The sequence below is a fragment of the Podarcis tiliguerta genome (assembly GCF_965153285.1).
Source record: "Podarcis tiliguerta genome assembly, chromosome: 10".
Classification (NCBI taxonomy): domain Eukaryota; kingdom Metazoa; phylum Chordata; class Lepidosauria; order Squamata; family Lacertidae; genus Podarcis; species Podarcis tiliguerta.
In genome coordinates this window covers 52,453,109-52,472,610 of record NC_139543.1, presented here as the reverse complement: position 1 = coordinate 52,472,610, position 19,502 = coordinate 52,453,109, and the positions used below count along the sequence as shown (strand labels likewise).

The 19,502-nt window shown below is 43.5% G+C and overlaps 1 protein-coding gene and 1 long non-coding RNA gene across 6 annotated transcripts in view; one reads left to right on the top strand and one right to left on the bottom strand.

Moving 5' to 3' along the window:
• DENND2A (DENN domain containing 2A) overlaps window positions 1–19,502 on the top strand; it is a 67,328-nt gene that overhangs the window by 1,765 nt on the left and 46,061 nt on the right. The gene's annotated exons all lie outside the window — the stretch shown is intronic.
• On the bottom strand, window positions 1,379–17,002 carry LOC310658993. 2 transcript variants are annotated; one of them, XR_014502576.1, is made up of 4 exons: window positions 16,947–17,002; window positions 4,319–4,403; window positions 1,936–2,154; window positions 1,379–1,544 (listed from the first exon to the last, which is right to left on the bottom strand). It is a non-coding gene; the product is annotated as an uncharacterized lncRNA (long non-coding RNA). The 2 variants fall into 2 exon arrangements; XR_014502577.1 differs by lacking the exon at window positions 16,947–17,002 and having other exon boundaries at window positions 4,319–4,490.

Below are 19,502 nucleotides of genomic sequence, written 5' to 3'. Positions count from 1 at the left end.
CCCCCAAATTTCTCAATTCACTTGGAAAGCAAAGTTACACCCTGGGATTGATGAACAGCTTGTACAATGCCATTTTAACTTCCTTACGTAGGGCCCATCCATCCAATCTCTCCCCCCCCCATTCCCCCCCCCAAATACACCCGTTTCTTCTAACAACGTCACCAGAACCTGCTGTAGTTCAGTGAACAGTGCTCTAATTTTACACAAATGGATTGTTTAGTCTCCAAGTTCATCCATGGCCATTCCTACCATTGGGCAATGTGAGGTGACCTGCCTCAAGCAGGTTTTGTGCTGTATTGTTTTAAAGGGCAGCAAAATAACATGTTGTTAATTTTTAAAATAAAGTATACAATTGCCACCATGGAGGCATACCCTGCATCTTCTGCCCCCAAGTGACTCCCAAGTGATATCTGGCCTTTAGATCCAACCATAGTATGGAATCAATTGACTACCATAGAGGGGAGTAGGATTGTAAGGCTGTAAAGTATTTTACCCACTCCAAGAAAATATTACGCATGTATATAGTAGCAAATGGCACATTTCCATTGTCTAGAAAATTGCGACGGTGCTGCTTGCATCACAACAGAGCTTCGTCTTGGATGTAGCTGTGAAATGTTCCATATTTTTTTGAGAAGCTTTAAATTTCCAGCACCAGATTCCAAAGTGGAACAACTGAGACAGACACATTTTTTTCTGCCCAAATTATAGAGAGGGAAAGTAGTAATAATTTTGTTTTGGGGTGGGGCAGGGGGTCTCTCGGAGCTGAGGGCTGTAGTAGTGGCTGATTTTCATCCTTCTCATAGTATAAACTTCAATCCAAAGTCAACACAATATCATATTCCCTTAATCTTAACATACATGCTTGGTGCTTTTTGGCAAGCTGGGAATGAGCATTGCTTCTCATTGGTGGCACTAGATAATTGATGGGTGTGACTGAACTTAGTTACTATTACTTTTTAAAATATCCATGTGCTGTACAAATTGAAGGAAAAAGAAGAAACTGTGTGTGCGTTCTGAATAACCTGCAATAGTTGTTTCAACATGGGGTATATACTATGAAGTACTTTCCGTGGCACTTGGAATTTGGTTGCTGTTGGTAAGCCCAATAACCTTCCCAGCTAATAGTGCCTTTTAAATGATGGCCATTGACTAGCTGCCTTGTCCTTGCATTGGCTTGGGTGGATTAAGAATCCAGGAGAGTTGCTGTTGTCATGCTTTTGACACTGATGTGTTGGTCCAGCATCAACTCCTTGCTTGTAACCCTGGTGAAACTGCCCACATATTAGTAGGCCTAGGGAAGACAGGTGCCAGGATAAAGTTGGGTGTGCTTCCAGCCATCATTGAGCCTTTAATTTATGTGGTGCAATGGATAGTCAGAAACATTCTTTTAGGGAGCATCACTAGTTTGCTGCAATGCTTTTGCAGCAGGAGGGTGGCTGCTATTACATTCTCCAGATGTTGTGGGGCTGCAGCTCCCATGAATCTTGTCCTCTAAATATTGGCCATGCTGGTTGGGGATGTTGGTAGTTGAAGTCCAACAACATCTGGAAGACATCACATTGGCATTGCTTGTGTTAGAAACTCCATGGTGAGGAAGGACTGCCTCTTGTCTAGGCACTTACCAGGATAAAATCTGCTTTTCTGTAATGGCATCACAGACACTTAAACCATTCCCTGTACTTTTTCTTGGGGAGGGAAAAGGAGACAGTACAAGTTACCGTAGATAAACAAGTTTGTTGTTAAGAGTTAAACAAGATATGACTGGGCAGAGCCATGCTCCTTTTATTAATATGTCTTTCCCATTCACATATAAACTGTGGAGGCATCTACAACAAAAGGAGTGAACTGATTATGGTAGCCGAACCCTCACCACGCCTTGCCTCCCTTGCAATCTGTTGCAGAATGTGCCCCGTGGAAGCTATTGATTGAACAAACCTTCTGTGATGCTTCCTTGGTGGCCTAAGATCTGGCACTGTATTTTTCAGAGACCAAAAGCTTTTATTCATGGTTGCCTGCTCCCTTGTTTGGCAAGGTCCGTTGAAGGATCACACTGCCCTGGGCAAAACCCAGCTTCTTGCGGCAATGTAGAAATTCCTCTCTGCCAATTTGTGGGTGGCGTTTTGGCTTTTCCAGTGTGACATCTAGACCACTTTGCTAAGAAAAAATGGAGAGGGCAGTGATTTTTTCCAGTCAGTATTAGTACAAAATACCTAACAGGTTTTCCTCTTGGTTCAATGTGCGATCTCTGTAAGTAAGAGAATATTAACTTTAAAGCAAATGGCATCATCATACTTTCAGGATGCGCTCCAGCCAAGTCCCAAAGCATTTGCAGGTGCAGAGCAGGGCCAGCGGGTGGTCTGGCCTTCAGACGGCCTGTAGAGATTCCCAAGGGCCAGATAGAGGCCTGGAAGCTGCATTTGGCCCCTGGGACTGAGATGCCTCACCCCTGATTTACAGGGTGGAATGGTGGTGGATAGGTTTGCTAAGACACTGGAGAGAGAGAGAGACTACAAACTTGTTTATCTACGGTAACTTGTACTGTCTCCTTTTCCCTCCCCAAGAATCCTGGTTCTTATTTGGTGAGCATGCTGAAATTTTCTGTTAGAGATCAACAGAATTCCAGTTCCCAGGGTTCCCTTGGGAGACAGATTGACTCTTTGAACCAGTTTAAGTCTCTAGCGTGCTATAGATATACCTTGAAAGTTTCTGTTCCAGGGTGATGAACCACAGAAAAGTGCTACACTTTGGTACTGGCCAATGACAGGTTAACAAATCTTTGTTTATACTCCTGTGGTAAGTCCATGTGGCTCTTTTGCTGTGTGAGGGTTACTGAGTGTGCTTGGGACGGGTTTTGTTTTTATTGTCCTAGTAAAACTTTGTGGCTGCTTTCCTTGAACCGCCAAGGAATTTAGCAACTGATGGAGTAACACAATTGCAAGTTGGCGTGGAACCGGCTACTTTTTCAGGACGTGCCAACCCTTATTGCTTATTTACTATTTTGTGTTTATTACTTGAGCTTTTGTTTAAAACCTTTGGCTATTGATGACAAAAACACACAGAAGATACATACATTGTATTCCATTTCTGTGCTGGTTTCAAAGGAAGGGAGATAATTTTATTATTTATAAAGACTTTAATAGACCTGCTTAGGTGACTGCAAAAGTATGCAATTTTCAGTTTCAAAGACTGCATTGTGAAATAGATGTTAAAGGGACCCCTGACCATTAGGTCCAGTCGTGACCGACTCTGGGGTTGCGGCGCTCATCTCGCTTTATTGGCCGAGGGAGCCGGCGTACAGCTTCTAGGTCATGTGGCCATCATGACTAAGCTGCTTTTGGCGAACCAGAGCAGTGCACAGAAACACCGTTTACCTTCATGCCGGAGTGTACCTATTTATCTACTTGCACTTTGCTAGGTTGGCAGGAGCCGGGACCGAGCAACGGGAGCTCACCCCGTAGCGGGGATTCGAACCACCGACCTTCTGATCAGCAAGTCCTAGGCTCTGTGGTTTAACCCATAGTGCCACCCGCGTCCCAAAAATAGATGTAAGCTCCATCAAATACAATTAAGCTTACTTCTGAGGAAACACACATTGGATTGTGCTGTACAGGTCTGAAATCTGAAAGCTGGCATATTCCTGCACCTATATTGGCACTCATTGTATCTATTTGTATCTCCTGTAATTGGATTGGACAGAAGTTTTGTAGTGTGTTACATACTTTGTGAGTTGTTCCCAAGTAAGTGTTAACAGGATTGCAGCCTTACAGCAGAAGCTTGTGCATGTTTACTCAGAAGTAGGACTCTTTCTCATTGGTGGTTCCCCACTTGTTGCAGAATTCCTTCCTCAATAACATTCATCTGGCACCTGTGCTGTTCTGTTGTCTTTGGGTGCCAAGCTTAGACATGTCGTGATTTTAAATGAAATGAATTTCTACCACTGAGTCATGGCCCTTCCATGTTCCTCCTTCTCTGGTGTAGTGGAGTACAGTTTTGTGCTTTGTAATAATAATATAATAATGATTTATCATTTGTACCCCGCCTATCTGGCTGGGCCTCCCCAGCCACTCTGGGCGGCTTCCAACAGAGATTAAAAATACATTAAAACATCATTCCTTAAAAACTTCCCTAAACAGGGCTGCCTTCAGATGCCTTCTAAACATCAGGTAGTTGCTTATCTCTTTAGATTTTCAAAAACAAGAAACAATATTAGATAGCAGCCTTCCCCCATTTCAGCTTCAGACCAAGATACAGGTGTGAAGATCAATCTCATAGCTAGAAAAACAAGTATTTCCTGATTAAGTTCCCTGTGTATACTCACTTGAGTGAAAAAGGTTCCATCTCCTATTGCCTGGATTTCCACTGACTGATCAGAATCTAAGAGGAGCAACCGGTTCCAAAGAGCGCTAAAGGTAGGAGGAAATTGTGTGTTAGACTATTACTCCTCTGAATGGAATTTTTCCTTGCACACGCTACATCTCTCCCCATCGATTTACTTTGAGAGCTGAGTTTCCGCCTCTCCGAAGCCTCACCCACCCAGCATGTGGGAGCTTGCCAAAACGCATGTAGGCAACCACTTCAGCCGCTAGCAATGAAATTTTCCTATTGGGAAATGTGGTTGTGAACAAAGGCTAAGCAGAGGGAGACTGAGCAACTGATTAGTCGCCTACAAACACTGATCTGGCTCCCACCCTCTTTCCTCTTTATTAGTTTCCATTGTAGAGCTACACCAGCAAGTTACTCACCTCAAGAAGGATATTGTAAGGTCAGAAAAGGGCAACCCACGCAATCAAGGCGATAGAGCAATGAAAAAAGGTTACAGTAAGTAGAAGAAGTGATAGAAGTTTAACCATTTTTGCATGGCATGGAGAAAGTGGGTAGAGAAAAGTTTTTCTCCATCTCTCATGGAACTCACGGGCATGCAGTGAAGCTGAATGTTGGAAGAGCCAGGACAGAAAAAACCAAGTCCAACCTCATGCAGCACGTAGTTAAACTATGGAACGTGCTCCTCAGTGAGGCAGTGATAACCCTCAGCCTAAGAAGATGGCTTTAAAAGAGAGTTAGACAAATTCCTGGAGGAGAGGCCTATCAAAGGCTACTAGCCATGATGGCTGCTCTCTGCCTCCACAGTTGGAGGCAGTAATGCATCTGAATACCAGTTGCTAGAAACAGAGGAGAGAGTGTTCTTGTACAGCTGTACCTCGGGTTACATACGCTTCAGGTTACAGACTCCGCTAACCCAGAAATAGTGCTTCAGGTTAAGAACTTTGCTTCAGGATGAGAACAGAAATCGTGCTCTGGCGGCGCAGCGGCAGCAGGAGGCCCCATTAGCTAAAGTAGTGCTTCAGGTTAAGAACGGACCTCTGGAACGAATTAAGTACTTAACTCGAGGTACCACTGTACTCAGGTCCTGCTTGCAGGTTTCCCACAGGCATCTGGTTGGCCACTCTGAGAACAGGGTGCTGAAAAGAAGAGGGTTATGCCTTAACCATTACGACTATCCCATTGTCCTTGGCTCAGATAAGAAGGAACCAAGGAGAGCAAATAAATCAAAATAAACCCTCTTCTTCCTTTTGCTTGCTCATGCAAGTTTCATGCTAAAGCGAACTACGGTGAACTTAATTAAGTAAACTTAACTTAGGTGTCCCTGTCACTTGAAGTACAAACTCAAGTGGTGTTTCAGAAGCTCTATTTCATAAAGGATGCCGAGAGCTAGACCGCGGACGCTTATAGAATAAGCTTCAAAAAGCCTCTTGACATAGCTCAAGACACAGGTTAGCATATACTCTCTCTAAAAAAGAGACAGTGATTGTGAATGCTCTTCAACACTTTTTTTAGAAAAGTGAAAAATAAGGAATGAAAATGATAATCTTTCCTTCATGCGCGCGCGTGTGCGCGCGCACACACACACACTCCAACATTATAAATAGCCAGTTTAGGCTTTTCATGCCATAGCTCGGTTGCAGCTTAGAAATTAAAAGAGAGTGAAGTGGAACCAGCTGCAGTTGACTCCTCTGCGAATGTATTTGTGAATTTAAGCGATAGGATTGATTTGGAGATATGTGTGGTGCTCAGTGCATAGGCTATTTATTTTCTGTGGAAGAGCTTCTGGAGTGGGGAAGATGGTTGATGTGATATGTGTCCTGATAATGGTGAACAATATCATGCCAACAGAGATCTGCATAGACAATAGATTCAACTTTCTGATGGCAGCTCCAGTGATTGCAGTCTTTCAGCCACTGCGATGGCACAGTCCCAGGAAATCCAGTTCAGCTGCAGTTGTATCAATGGGCGACTTGATTGACAAGTGACTGTTCTTCATGCAGCTTGGTCTTGGAATAAGGACAGGCAGGGTCGTAGTGTGGAAGATTCCTGGAAGGTGCGCAGATTCTGCTGAGGCCCAGTAAGGTGAAATGTGGCCACAGTGGAACGTTGTGCCATCTCTACTTGTGGGTGCATAAGGCAGGAGTGGGCTTGATGCGAACAGATGCATGAGATTTGTGCGCCACTGTGGGGGAACGACTTGGGACTGATTGGATAGGCCTGAGAAAAGGAAGTGGTGATGCAGCGAACATGTTGCTTTGTTCACCAGACACTGAAGGGCTGAGCTCACTGCTGCTTTGCTTGGAGCAAGAGATTTCCAGGCTGTCCAAACAGCTGTAAAAGTTCTTGCTCTGCAGTAGTCTTGCGAGCTGGGGAGAGGGGAGGGGGTGACGTTTATGTGATGGAAAGGAGCAGAAAATTGCTTTTCCCGAATGATTTCTTCTCTCTTCTTGTGCATTGGCTACCGGCCAACCATGCTGGAAACTCTGCTCACATGACAGGAGGAGAGTGGGTGTGAGGAAAGAGGCCCACAACAAGAGAAAATGGGGATGAAGCGGTGGAAAAACAAAAAAGCAAGTGAATATCTGGCCAGGCTGAGCTTTGAATCTGTACTGTAGTTCATGCTGGGAATGCTCTAGGTCCTAGAGCACTCAGACGAGGGTAATTCTAAGTGGGCTACTTTTGGAAGATGGAGCATTAATCCTTCCAAACCCAGAATCTAATTGAGGGAGCAGGAAACATATGCAGCTCCTATGACTGTGTTCATAAGTCATGATTCAGCCATGGTTTATTGCAATGGGAACAAGCCCAGCCAGCCTCAATTCCCCAGGCCTGCACATTTCCGCCCCCCTCCTTCTCCACTTCCAACATGGCTGAGAGGAGCAGTTCAAAAGATTTGCTTCCTTTTTTGTTTGACTGCAGCTTCTCATATTTGTCTGAGCTCCCCAAAATGTGGATAATCTTAACTATGGTTTGTTTGAAACAAGTCAACTTCAATATGTGATTGATGAAGCTGGCTTGTTTCAGCAAACAGTGGTCAGGATTTCATCACAGTTTAGGGCTCCGATGTATCACTAAACTGTGTTGAATCAAAATGGGAAGCAAAGGCTCCTGGTCACCTCATCACAGTCACACCAGAGGAGAAAAGAGGGGAAGGCTAGGCTAGTTCATGATGAATGGTTTATTTATTATTCAAGTGATAAGCTATGACAGTGCCTGTTCTTTTGGTTAAAGACATATACCATGGGTAGGCAAACTAAGGCCCGGGGGCCGGATCCGGCCCAATCGCCTTCTAAATCTGGCCCGTGGATGGCCCGGGAATCAGCATGTTTTTACATGAGTGGAATGTATGCTTTTATTTAAAATGCATCTCTGGGTTATTTGTGGGGCATAGGAATTCATTCATTCCCCCCCATAAAACAAATATAGTCCGGCCCCCCACAAGGTCTGAGGGACAGTGGACTGGCCCCCTGCTGAAAAAGTTTGCTGACCTCTGACATATACAGTTGTACCTTGGTTCTCGAATGCCTTGCGACTCGAACGTTTTGGCTCCTGAACACTGCAAACCTGGAAGTGAGTGTTCTGGTTTGTGAATGTTCTTTGGAACCCGAACGTCCAACATGGCTTCCACAGCTTCTGACTGAGTGCAGGAAGCTCCTGCAGCCAACCGGAAGTCGCGCCTTGGTTTTCAAACGTTTTCAGAAGTGGAACGGACTTCTGGAACAGATTCTGGAAACAGATTCCATTCGACAACCAAGGTACGAGAGCCAGTGTGGTGTAGTGGTTAAGAGCGGTAGTCTCGTAATCTGGGGAACCGGGTTCGCGTCTCCGCTCCTCCACATGCAGCTGCTGGGTGACCTTGGGCCAGTCACACTTCTTTGAAGTTTGTCAGCCCCACTCACCTCACAGAGTGTTTGTTGTGGGGGAGGAAGGGAAAGGAGATTGTTAGCCGCTTTGAGACTCCTTAAAGGGAGTGAAAGGCGGACTATCAAATCCAAACTCTTCTTCTTCTTCTACGACTGTACTAGGAAAGCATAATTGCCTTTGACTAACAGTTCAAGATGATCTTTGTTGCCATGTGAAATCGCAGGCTGTGCACTACATGGTGCCTTAGCACACATGTGGATGTATCTGCAGGTATGCACACTAGAGATAAGGTGGATCTGGGTCCAAGATTTCTCTTCAGGAGCTGGACCTCTAAGGAATGAACAATCTAACTCAACTCAATTTTAACATGCGCCTCCAAAGGCAAAAACGGGGACAGATTTACCAGGTACAAGATTCAGGATGTTGTGACTGCCTTTAGTAAATAGGGACAACTGGAGCATACATGTCTGTGAACCAGCCCTCCATCTGTCAAAGATTTGGTGAGTTCCATGAGATCATGCTTTCCTGCAACTAATGCATGTCTGAAGCCAAGGTTAGTTAGGATTGATAGCGCTGGGCCAGATGAAGCATTGGCCTGGCTTAGGCGTATATTCCTTATCTTCTCAGTTGTGTGCCTTTTTAATGAACTGCATTTACAAAGCCATGAAATCATCAGAGTTAACCTCCCCATTTCCTTCCTACAATCTTGGCTGACAAACTGCATTACTGCAAGCAGCTCAGGCAAGAGCGATAATTGCGCTGCTCCTCTGCCAGGACTGAGGATGAATAGGCTTGCATATAGCAATGATTACATCAGCCTGATAGCATGTTGGAATAAGAGAGTGCTGGCAGGTCCATAGCACCTCTTTAGGAGGGAAGTTGCTCCTATTGGGGCTCATCCACTTCTGGTTTTGAGCAGCAGCATCCTCTTTTCTTTTTCTTTCTGGTGGTATCATCTAAAGTTATTGTTTAGCAAGCAGCAGCAGCATAGTGGCCGTTGAAATTCCTAGCCTGTGCCTCCGTTTTGACCAGTGCAGGTGCTCCTACCTGGGCACGTCTGTTTGAGCAGCCTGTTGTAATTATTTATGTCAGCGTCCGCACAGGGCAAACACCACCTTGTCCTTTTTCAGGTGTCACTTGGCAGCTGTGGTCAGTAAGGACATGAATAGTGGCCTGTTCCTTACTCCCCTGGCCCTGGCTAGCAGTGGAGGGATGTTGCTGGGAGCTACAGGGTGCCTGTGCAGATGCAGCTGTTGGTTACACTCCCTAAGCAATAATGTTTGCAATTAGGACAAGCTTTGCAAAAATTGAGCTGCTAGATCAAAGCCTGGAGGTCTGGCGAGAGTTCAGGTGTTAGTTGTAACTGAGGTTGAGTAGCCTTTGAACTCTGCAAGAGGCACCCAACTAGCAATTAAGATTAAAATTTAAAGGGAAAAGAACACATCTCTTGAAAATAAATCCAGTTTAAATCTGCTGATTATCCTTAATGTATCACAGTAACACACTCCTGTGATATTGTTGTGTTGTTGTATTTTTTTAAAAAGAGAGATGCTTTTTTCATTTTCATCCAAGGTGTCTGTCTTTCCCTGATAGGCTTGATGTTGCCTGATGGGGCAAAAGTGCCATAAACTGTTGCAAATATTTGTAGTCTACATGCAAAGCCAGTCTGGAGTTTGGCTTAAGGGGAAATAATGAGTGCCAAGAGAGGTGGAAAGGGCACCAGCTGCGGTTTTGAGCTAGCTTGAAAGACATTTCTAAGGACCTAACAAAACATTTAACATACAAAGACACATTGCATGCTTCTAGCAAACCCCTGACAAAGACTGTTATTTTTGTTTATAGTAAGCAAATGTCTAAAAACCCAAGGTGGAGGTGTGGGTTGGCAAGTAGGAGCATAATTTAGGGGTACAGAAATCAATGGCCAATGAAAAGGATTCGACCCTCACGACCCACTTATAGTGGTTTTCCTTTTCCTTTCTTTATTTTCCTTTTCTGCGGGAAGGAGAGTAATCAGAATGTTGTGTTCATGTTTTGTAGTATTTAGCGGGACACACAAATTAGGTAAGCTGTGATGTTATTATCCAAATGGTACCATCCAATTAAGAAAATCTAGTCCATTAATAAATCAGATTGGCACATGAATGCAATTTCTGACGAAGAAGTAAAATGCATATGGCAGGAGGAATACTTAATACCATTAATATGTGATGATGGCGCTTTGCAAAGTTCCATGCCCTGAGCTGTATACCATTTCAAATTCAACATACAGGAGTTAACAGAGGATGGAGCTGGAAATGGAGTAGGGTAAACAGAACGCTGGATTGAGGTGAGACAATGAAAGAAGAGGCTATTGCAGTCCAGGTGAGAGGCGATATGGGTGTGAACTTGATGTTTTGCCGAGAGTGTTCATATTTTTGTAAAGAGAGGGTAATATGACTTGGCAGCGGACTTGATATGGTGAGTGAGGAGTCAAAGTTGAAGACAAGGCTTTGTTACATGTTCAGCAGGGTGGATGAAGACTAAACACCCAGCCTTAATAAGTGAAATGGTTGCAATTACATTCTGATAACTTGAAAAGGCTTTCAGCTGGGCAGGAATTGTGGGTGGTGAGGATGAGCATAACAGGATGGTTGCGTAGGCCTAGGGTGTGGCTTCTGTGTTAGGGGGATACGAAGCTCGTACCAAGGTATAAGCGCTAAAGTTGTTCTGGAAGAGAAGAGGAGAGTAGACCCTCCCTCTCCTTTGCAGATGTTCAGCTGGTTTCTCGCCAAGCAATAGTTTTGTAGCAGCCAAGAGAGGAGTATGCAGTGAACGCCTCTGTATATACACAATATAACAAAGCAGGAAGGGTGGAAGTCCTCTGGGTAATCAGCCTCTTGGGATTCCTCCTCCTTTTTTTTTTTTAAAAAAGTGAACAAAATCCAGGTTGTTGTTTTTTTCATTTAGGGAGCAGAATGATGCAAACTTCATGGGACAATACTGGTGTTTCTTAGCAGGTTCTTTAATAGCCAGCCTCAGCCAAACATTACTTTATAAGGTGCTAGAAATGTTCCAATTCCTAGCCGGAGGAATTCCTGCTCATTTGTTGGAATTTTCCTTTCTATGGAGGGTGGGGTATCCTGAAAGGGAACCATCATCTTAAAATTGAGATGAATCCAAACACTCCCATATTCAATGATCATTATAAACCAATGAAAGCCTGCATCTTTCCCCGCTAAATGGAGAGGATGACTTAAATCGGGGAAAATAGCATGAGACTGATGGTGGACACACATACATAATACTTTAAAACAAGAGTCCACATTTCCTCTTGGGTATTGGGCTGTGTGCTGATGGGACCTGTCACAGCCTCTTAGCAAAATGGCAGATAACCTCCTGAAATATCATTGAGATGTGGTCTTAGCTACCTTTGTGGTTCAAGTGTTGAACTTAGGCTAGGGAGACCTGGACTTGGCTATGAAGCTTGCCAAGTGTTGTTGGGACAGTCACTGTCTCAGCCTACCTTACTGCGCAGGGCTGTGTGAGGATAAAATTAGAGCAAGGGACTATGTGCACTAACTTAAATAGCTCCTTGGAAAAAAGGTTGGGCATAAATTTAGTAAAATGATTGGGTGAGCGAATGGATAAGTCTGTGTGCCTTAAGTATTATCTGACCTTTAATCTGTCCACGGATGGGGGCGGGGGGAATCACCAGCGAGGAAGAGAAAACCTTTGTTCTCTTGTCTCTTCCCGAGCATATTCAGCTGGCTTGGTTGCTCATAAGATACTTGGGCCATTGAAATAAATTTGTTGATTTTATTTGTTTGCATTTTTAAACACTTTAGTAATGTTTTTTTAAAAATAAAATAATAATAAAAATGTTGCATGTGAGCATGTGATAGCAAAGCGGTTCATTTTTTGGTTTTCTTTCCTGGTTTCTATTTGTTTTCATGGATATGTATTCTTTCTGTATTATTGGCTGGAGGGAATGTACTGATTAGGAATGGGAGACCAGCAGCAGTTTCCTAAATAGATAGGTCTTAGTTATTCTCTCTGACATATGCTCTGTTCCATTTTTAAGTGTCTGTAGATATTTGGGGAAGTTAATATTTGTGGGATTCTAAATTCTTTACATTCCTGGATGTAGAGGCTCTGTTTTGCATATTGTGCTTACCCCCTGCCCCACTCTCTGTCCCTTGATACCTTGCTCACAATTGGCTTTGTTCTATCTCCAGAGTTGGAGGCAGTGATGCTTCTGAGTACCAGTTGCTGGAAACCACAGGAGGGTGGGGTGGAGAGTGCTCTTGTCCTCAGGCCCTGCTTGCAGGCTTACCATGGGCATCCTGTTGGCAGGATTAGATGGGCCACTGCCTGGGTCCAGCAGGGTTGCTCTTATGTTCCTGTAATTTTATTTTATGTGTGGGAATCTCTTTCTCTTAAATATTGATCACCACCTTTCCCCAAGTTTCCAAGTACAGTGGTACCTTGGTTTACGAACTTAATCCATTCCGGAAGTCCGTTCTTAAACAGAAACCGTTCTTAAACAGAGGCGTACTTTCCCTAATGAGGCCTCCCGCCGCTGGTGCCCTTCCACCGTGCAGATTCTGTTCTTAGACCGAGGTAAAGTTCTCAAACCAGGACACTATTTCCGGTTTTACAGAGTTTGTAAACCAAATCGTTCTTAAACCGGACTGTTCTTAAACCGAGGTACACTGTATAACTTTTAGAAAGAAAAGAACTTTGTACAGAGGTGTTGAGCGATTTCCCACTCAAGTATAATCACATTTTTTTCTCTTTAAAACAAACAAGTATCTACTAATACCTACACACACACACACACACACACACATTTAGGATAGTGGTGTTTGTCTTTCCATGATAGTCATAGGTTTATTTATTTACTGCATTTTCTTCAGAGCTGTACTCACAACAGTTTGCAAAAATAACAGTCTAAATGCACCAACATATCGGACCACCCCAGGTGTTAATTTCAGCAGAGGGGACCCTCTTGGTAGTTCCACCTCCCTCAGAAGTCCATTGGTGGTGGTGGCGTGGCCTAGGAGAAGGAATTATCTGTGTCAGTCCCCAAGTTGTGGAATTCCCTCCCCATAGAGGGGTGTCTGGCTTCTTCAACGTAGAGCTTTTGGCTCTTTACCATGGGCTTTGGCACCTGAGATATTGTGTTTTCAGGATCCACCCTAATCTTGTGGATATAAAACATTAAAACTGTTTTTAATTCTGAATTTGAAATTGTTATAACCTGCCCGGATACCAGCTGGTGAAGGATGGATGACGACGAAATACTGTATTCATAGTATAGTATAGTATAGTATAGTATAGTATAGTATTGTATTGTATTGTATTGTATTGTCACTATAATATAAACTATGACACCCATCAGCAAGTAATAATTCATTTAAAACAGATCGAAGAAAATTATTGAGCATAAAGCTTGCCAATAGTTCAGTTAATATCCCTAAGTAAAGCTAATGTCAATGGTTAACTAACAATGCACACACATCCTTTTATCTAAACTCAAAAGTGAAGAACTACCTTGCAATTCTTCCATTGGCAGCTCCCTTATGAAGCCTCCTGGAATTTGTTGGGTGGGGTATGGCAGATACAAGCAGACATGCCCTAATGGCAAAACATTAGCCACGTTAATGACTTCACACTCATAGCAGTAAGCCAAAGAATGACTTACTGGAGCCATGCAAATGTTCTACAGCTCCCAGAGAGGAGCTCACACACCCCTTTGTTCCTTCCCCACTCCTTTAAAGCACAGTGCAGCTTGGCTTCACTTGCTGTCCAAAGCTGCAATTGTGGTGAAGGTCTCCTCCTAAACTCTAATCTGTGGCCAAGGTTTGTCCAGTGGTTACAGATCCTTGTAAAGGAGGAGGGATGCTGTTAAATTGTGATTCCGGCTTCAAACAGCATACGATCCCAAGCCTCATCTTAGCAGCAGCGCCGTTCTGAGTGAAAAGGTCCAGGGAGGAGTAGAGTGGGTGCGGGCCCCTCTCTGGAAGCTAGCAGGCTTGTAAGCCGTAGTTTGATAGATCCATGACATGTGAAATAGACCTCAGTCCTGATCGTCATGGGATGGTCAAAGCACTTTCTTTTTTGGATGCTGCGATATCTTGGAAGTACAGAAATATCCCTGCAGATCTGCAAAGGTGGAAAATAAGAGACTTCGGTGTTTTAAAACATACATTTCAAAGGCTTAAAGAAAACCAAAAACCTCTTTCTCTCCAGGCCATACCGTTCTTTGCTTCCAAAAGTTGCATTTGCAAATTTCAAGGGCTTTGCCTTTTCAGTTCCTTATATTGGTTTGGTTTTGGAGAATAGCGCTGTGAATCTATGACACTGTGTGCATATGCATGGGGGAGGCTAAAAGAGAGAGATGCGCGAAAGGAGGAGGAAAGACCTCTCTCGCTCTTGCTTTCCTCCTCTAGCACGCTCTTTTTAGGCTGCTGTGTTTTGCTTTTGTCTTATTGGCCATCAGTACAATGACCCAGTTAACTGCGGCATCACAGTGTGCTCCCTCCCCCACACTTCCTTTCCCCTGGCAAGACTCGGCACTCTCAAATTTCCCTCCCTAGTTCAGGAGGAATGGTGCTTCTCAGAGCTACATTCCTTTGGAAAAGCAAAGCGGGGAACGTGCTCCCTTTGGCCGTAGTAGCAGATGGCCGACTGTGACTGGAGGCAGCGATAGCACAATGCCGACACACTCCCCGTATCTGAATGCAGGCGCATGCACCGGTACTGCTTCTCATTTTCCAAAGTGACCTCGGTTCGGCTGTGATGTTGCAGGGGTGAACAAAAAAGGCAGACCTTTAAAAGTGCCCCTTTGCCTGCTGATAATGACGTTAGTTTTTTCGTTTCGTCTTAAAATCATGAGCTCTCTCACCTCCGTCTTCACGTTATAAAAAAGCGCAGCAAGAGATGGCAAACCTAGATCTAGCTTATTCCTGACTTTCTCCATTGTCTTTTAGGTATCTCTAGTAATGGAGTTTGCATTTATAATTGTGAGGTTCTTACTATGCCAGCAGGTGTTCTTTATCTTAGATTTCCCTGTTGGTTCTCTCTTTGTGACGGAAACCATACTCTCAAATGTCTCAACATACCCACATATTAATAAAGTTCTGTATGAAGTGCTCCTTTCTTACAGTTTTCTCCTTTGACCACACTATTATATTGATTTGTTTTTTTGTGTGTGAACATACAAAGCTACCGTATGCCGAATCTGACTATTGGTCTTAGCATGAAAGCATCTTCTAGGATCAGCAGTGCAGATTACAAATATCTCAGGCAGACGTCTTTTCCTAAACTGCTTTTTAAGTGAGGATGCTAGGGAATGAACAGACAACTCCCCATTTGCACAGGGGTTACGTTCCAAGGCACCACAAGTTTACGTACAATCTCGCATATTTGAAACACCATTGGAAAAGCCTGCAAACACCCTCTAAACCTCCTGAAACCCTTTAAAAAACCTTTTAAAACCAGCAGCACTTACCAGATGCCAAACTCCACCACAGCCACTCCCTCCAAACCTCCTTGCTCAAACTCCCAACTCTCCACAGGCCTCAACGGTCAGTACAAGGACTCCTGGGATTGCATTTGCAAAGGCTTGTAGGGTTGTTAGTTGCTGCTTTTGTGTCTTTTTTGCCCTTTCTGGACTCTTTTAGGGCTGTTTTTGCCATTTTTAAAGTCACTTCTGGTTTTGGCATGATCGCCGCATGTGCCATCTTGCTTCAGTTGGACGCGTATCAATTGGTTGTTGCCTGTATATACAAATATGTGCTGTACAACAGAGTTATGGTCGCTGCATTTGTCTATCTAGTTCCATCAGTACATTGGTACCTTATAAGAGTAGCAAAAGACAATCCACTGCCCTGGGGATCTATCTTACAATCTAAATTTCAACAGAGAAAGAGAGGGTTGAGGAGGAGAAAGTAGGAAGGGGGGGAAGACAAGGTTAACAAAGCAGCAGAGAGAGGGCAAGAATGGGCAAGATAACCAGGATTAGAGATTAATGTGCTGCAAATGCAGCTCTGTGCTTAGCTTTGTTTACCATGGGATGTGAACTGAGACCAAGTCAAAGACCTCATGGAAGAGGTGGGTTTCAGGGTGGCTGATGTTCCAACCTGAAATAATTCTATGTGCGTGTTCTGGAGATTCTGCCTGGATTCAGGGAATTGGATGGCTTTCGAGTTCCCACTACACTGATTTATATGGTGCAATCCATGCTTCACTAGGCTTTATATTTAGTTCATAAAGAAATGGGAGTCATATATGCACTGCATTCACATGTTGTACCCTTTTGAAATATTATATTTGGCTGTGATATATGTCACTCACCCTTTGCAGAGCATCGCCTTTATAGAACTGGATAAATAAGAGTTTGGGTATTTCTCTCTCCCCCGTATGTACTTGGCCATCCCTGCTGCCAACATGGTGCCCTACAGATGCCACAGACTCCCATCTCCCGTCATCTCTGACTATTGCCCATGCCTGTTGGGGCCGATGTGAATTGGAACCCAGAAACTTTGGGACTTTTATATAGCACTTCATCAGCAAGTTCCAACCTTTACACAAATACGTTGGTTGAACAGATGCTGTGTATTTTCTTTCGCCCCAGACCCTAAATCCTGCCACTTTTCTAGTTTGCTAGAACATTATTTGCTTATTTGGGGAACTTCCTCTCCATCTTTTCTGATTCTATACAATGTAGGTCAAGCTTCTTTTTTGCTGAGATCCCGGAGGAAATGAATCTTTCTGACCTGTGTGGAAGAATGGGGGACCCAGCTTCGGCACACAGGCCATAGCAGGGCTTTTGTGTCTCGGCTTCCTTGTCACAGGAAATGCTGTAAATAGAGAAAAGGATGGGGTGGAAGGAGGTTAGGACCACGTTCTTCCCAGATGAGAGCTGAGCACCACTCCTGGTTTTCCTGTTAGCATTTTGTCTTCTGCACATCCGTCTTCTACATATGAACTCATTGTTGTCTCGAATGTCACTTTTTGTGTTTTGCGTAGTTTGATAACCTTGAAGCTTTGTTTTGTTTTGCTTTGTTTAAATTCCCTCTAGGAATCCTAAACGGTGACACAGTGTGTCTTTCTTTAAGCATTTTGAAGTGGCTCAAACCTAAATAATGTATTATCTAAGCCCGTGGCTGTGGTTAGATATTTAAACACACATCCACTTATGACTGAGGAAGAGGATGCTGTTTTCTTAGCAAGTGAGTGGCATGAATTTGATACTTACCAAGGAGTAAAACTAGGGCTGATGCCATCTTTTTGAAGGTGTGTGGGGTCTTCTATGTTGGATTTTGAAAATTCCCAAATAAATGCCTCTAATGTAATCCAAAGGTGAATAAATTGGTTATATTTCACACAAAAGAGCTCTTGGAAGGTTCAATTGAGAGGCTGCATAGTGCAGCTGTAAAACAGGAAAAATTCAAACAAGGAATTGGGTAAGAGAATAAGGATAAACCTTAATGCCATTATACAATCTCTGTTGCATCATGGCTTTATCTAACATGCTAAGTATGACTGTAGCTGCTGCCCTTCCATCCAAAAAATGCAAGATTGTGGGGAGATACAGAAATAGTGGTTTGGAGCATTTATTTTTTGGGTGGGGGAGACAGCTGAGGAAATGGACATAGTTTTATAAAATGTTGCAGAAATAGCGCCTAATGGAAGGAGATGATTCTACCATTAATGAAAACAAACTATTTCTAAGCAAGACCTTACCTGGATATTAATTTTAATGGCAATGCTTGGAAATAGTTAATGGTGCAGTAAAGGAACTGCTAGGAGGATGCTCTCAGTGAAGACCAAGGCACATCTACAATAGCATCCCTACACTGAATCAGGCCACCAATCTAACCGTTTTTACAAGCGCAATCAAACTGCAAAACAATCTTTTGCATATTTACTTAGAAGTAGGTCCCACTGTGTTCAATGGTTTTATTCCCGAGGAGAACGTGCACACCTTTAACAAAGGTACTGAATGACAGACACATGAATAGCAGAATGCTCCATTCATATAATTCACATTCAGTTTCAGGAACATTTTGGTTATACTTTGAAGATATGTACCCTAACATCTTGGTATTCTTACCTCTCTATTTGTTGAGTAAAACTATTTGCATTCCCAACTAACCGTCAGTATGCTGTGCTGCTATAACTATGACACCAGTAAAAACCTCTGTTTTGTAAGATGGGGAAAACTTAAAACCTGCAATCTTAGTTTCTCCAGGTGTCTTTACTACTATTTATCTAGTGACTCATTTCTTTCTTTAGCTCAGTCACACACTACTGGCTTGTCTAACTGATCATTTTTTATAAGGATTATTGTGTGCATGTGAAATGCATGACCACGTATGGAGAACAGTATTTATTAGTATAAATATGGAGGAGGAGAGGAAGATTTCTGCAGTGAATACTGTGTTGACCATTTAGATCAGACCATCTAGAATAAAAGAATAAGCTGCTGTAATTTGAGGTTGGAAGACGTACAGCTTGTAAGAGTGTGGTTTCATTTCTGAAAATCTGCTTCATATTTGGACTTTTGCATATTATGCGGGTGTGTTCCTTTCATTATGAATTTCTGCCCCTACTTCCCTGTCCTATTAACTTTGGGGTGGGGAATCCTTATATGAACTTAAGTTCAGAAAATGTAACTGCACTGGCTTCACTGAAAAGTGCAGAATCCACACAGAATTTCCTTTGAATTGTTCCCAGTGTTACTTTGCGTTACTTTGGATTACTTTGCACAAATAGAAGAAGAGAGAGCTCTTCCCCCAATATCGAGCCACATTTGATTTCTGAGAAACTTGGTGCAATTTGATGCACACAGATTCCTGCCTAATGAATTGCAGGCATTCACTTGGCCTGTCCTGGTTCCCCAAAAGTCCAGTTGTCCATCTTAATAGCAACCTGTTGGAAGTGTTTCTGGTGCAGATCTAACCTTGGAGTCTTAGAGCTTCTTTTTGACATAGCCTCCCGATTAGGGGAAAACCCTGTGTGGTTTGACTTTCTTTTTTCAGTGGCTCCTGTGGATTGCGGGGGTGGTGTGTGTGTGTGTTGCGTATGTCGGGATAGGAAGAAAGGAAGGAAGGGGGAACTGAAATTAGAAAAGGAGCCAAAGAGCGGCTGCTGGTGAAAGATGATTACAGCTCATTTCAAGGCCACTTCCTGCATGCCTATGATAGGACAGTAAACAAACGCCTCTTCGGAAGCACAGAAACGGGCAGGAACTAATGTGTGGAAGAGAAGGGTCACGGCAGGGTCTAACTTGGCCTGGCAAGAGGAAGCTCCCGGTCACATGGCCCTGG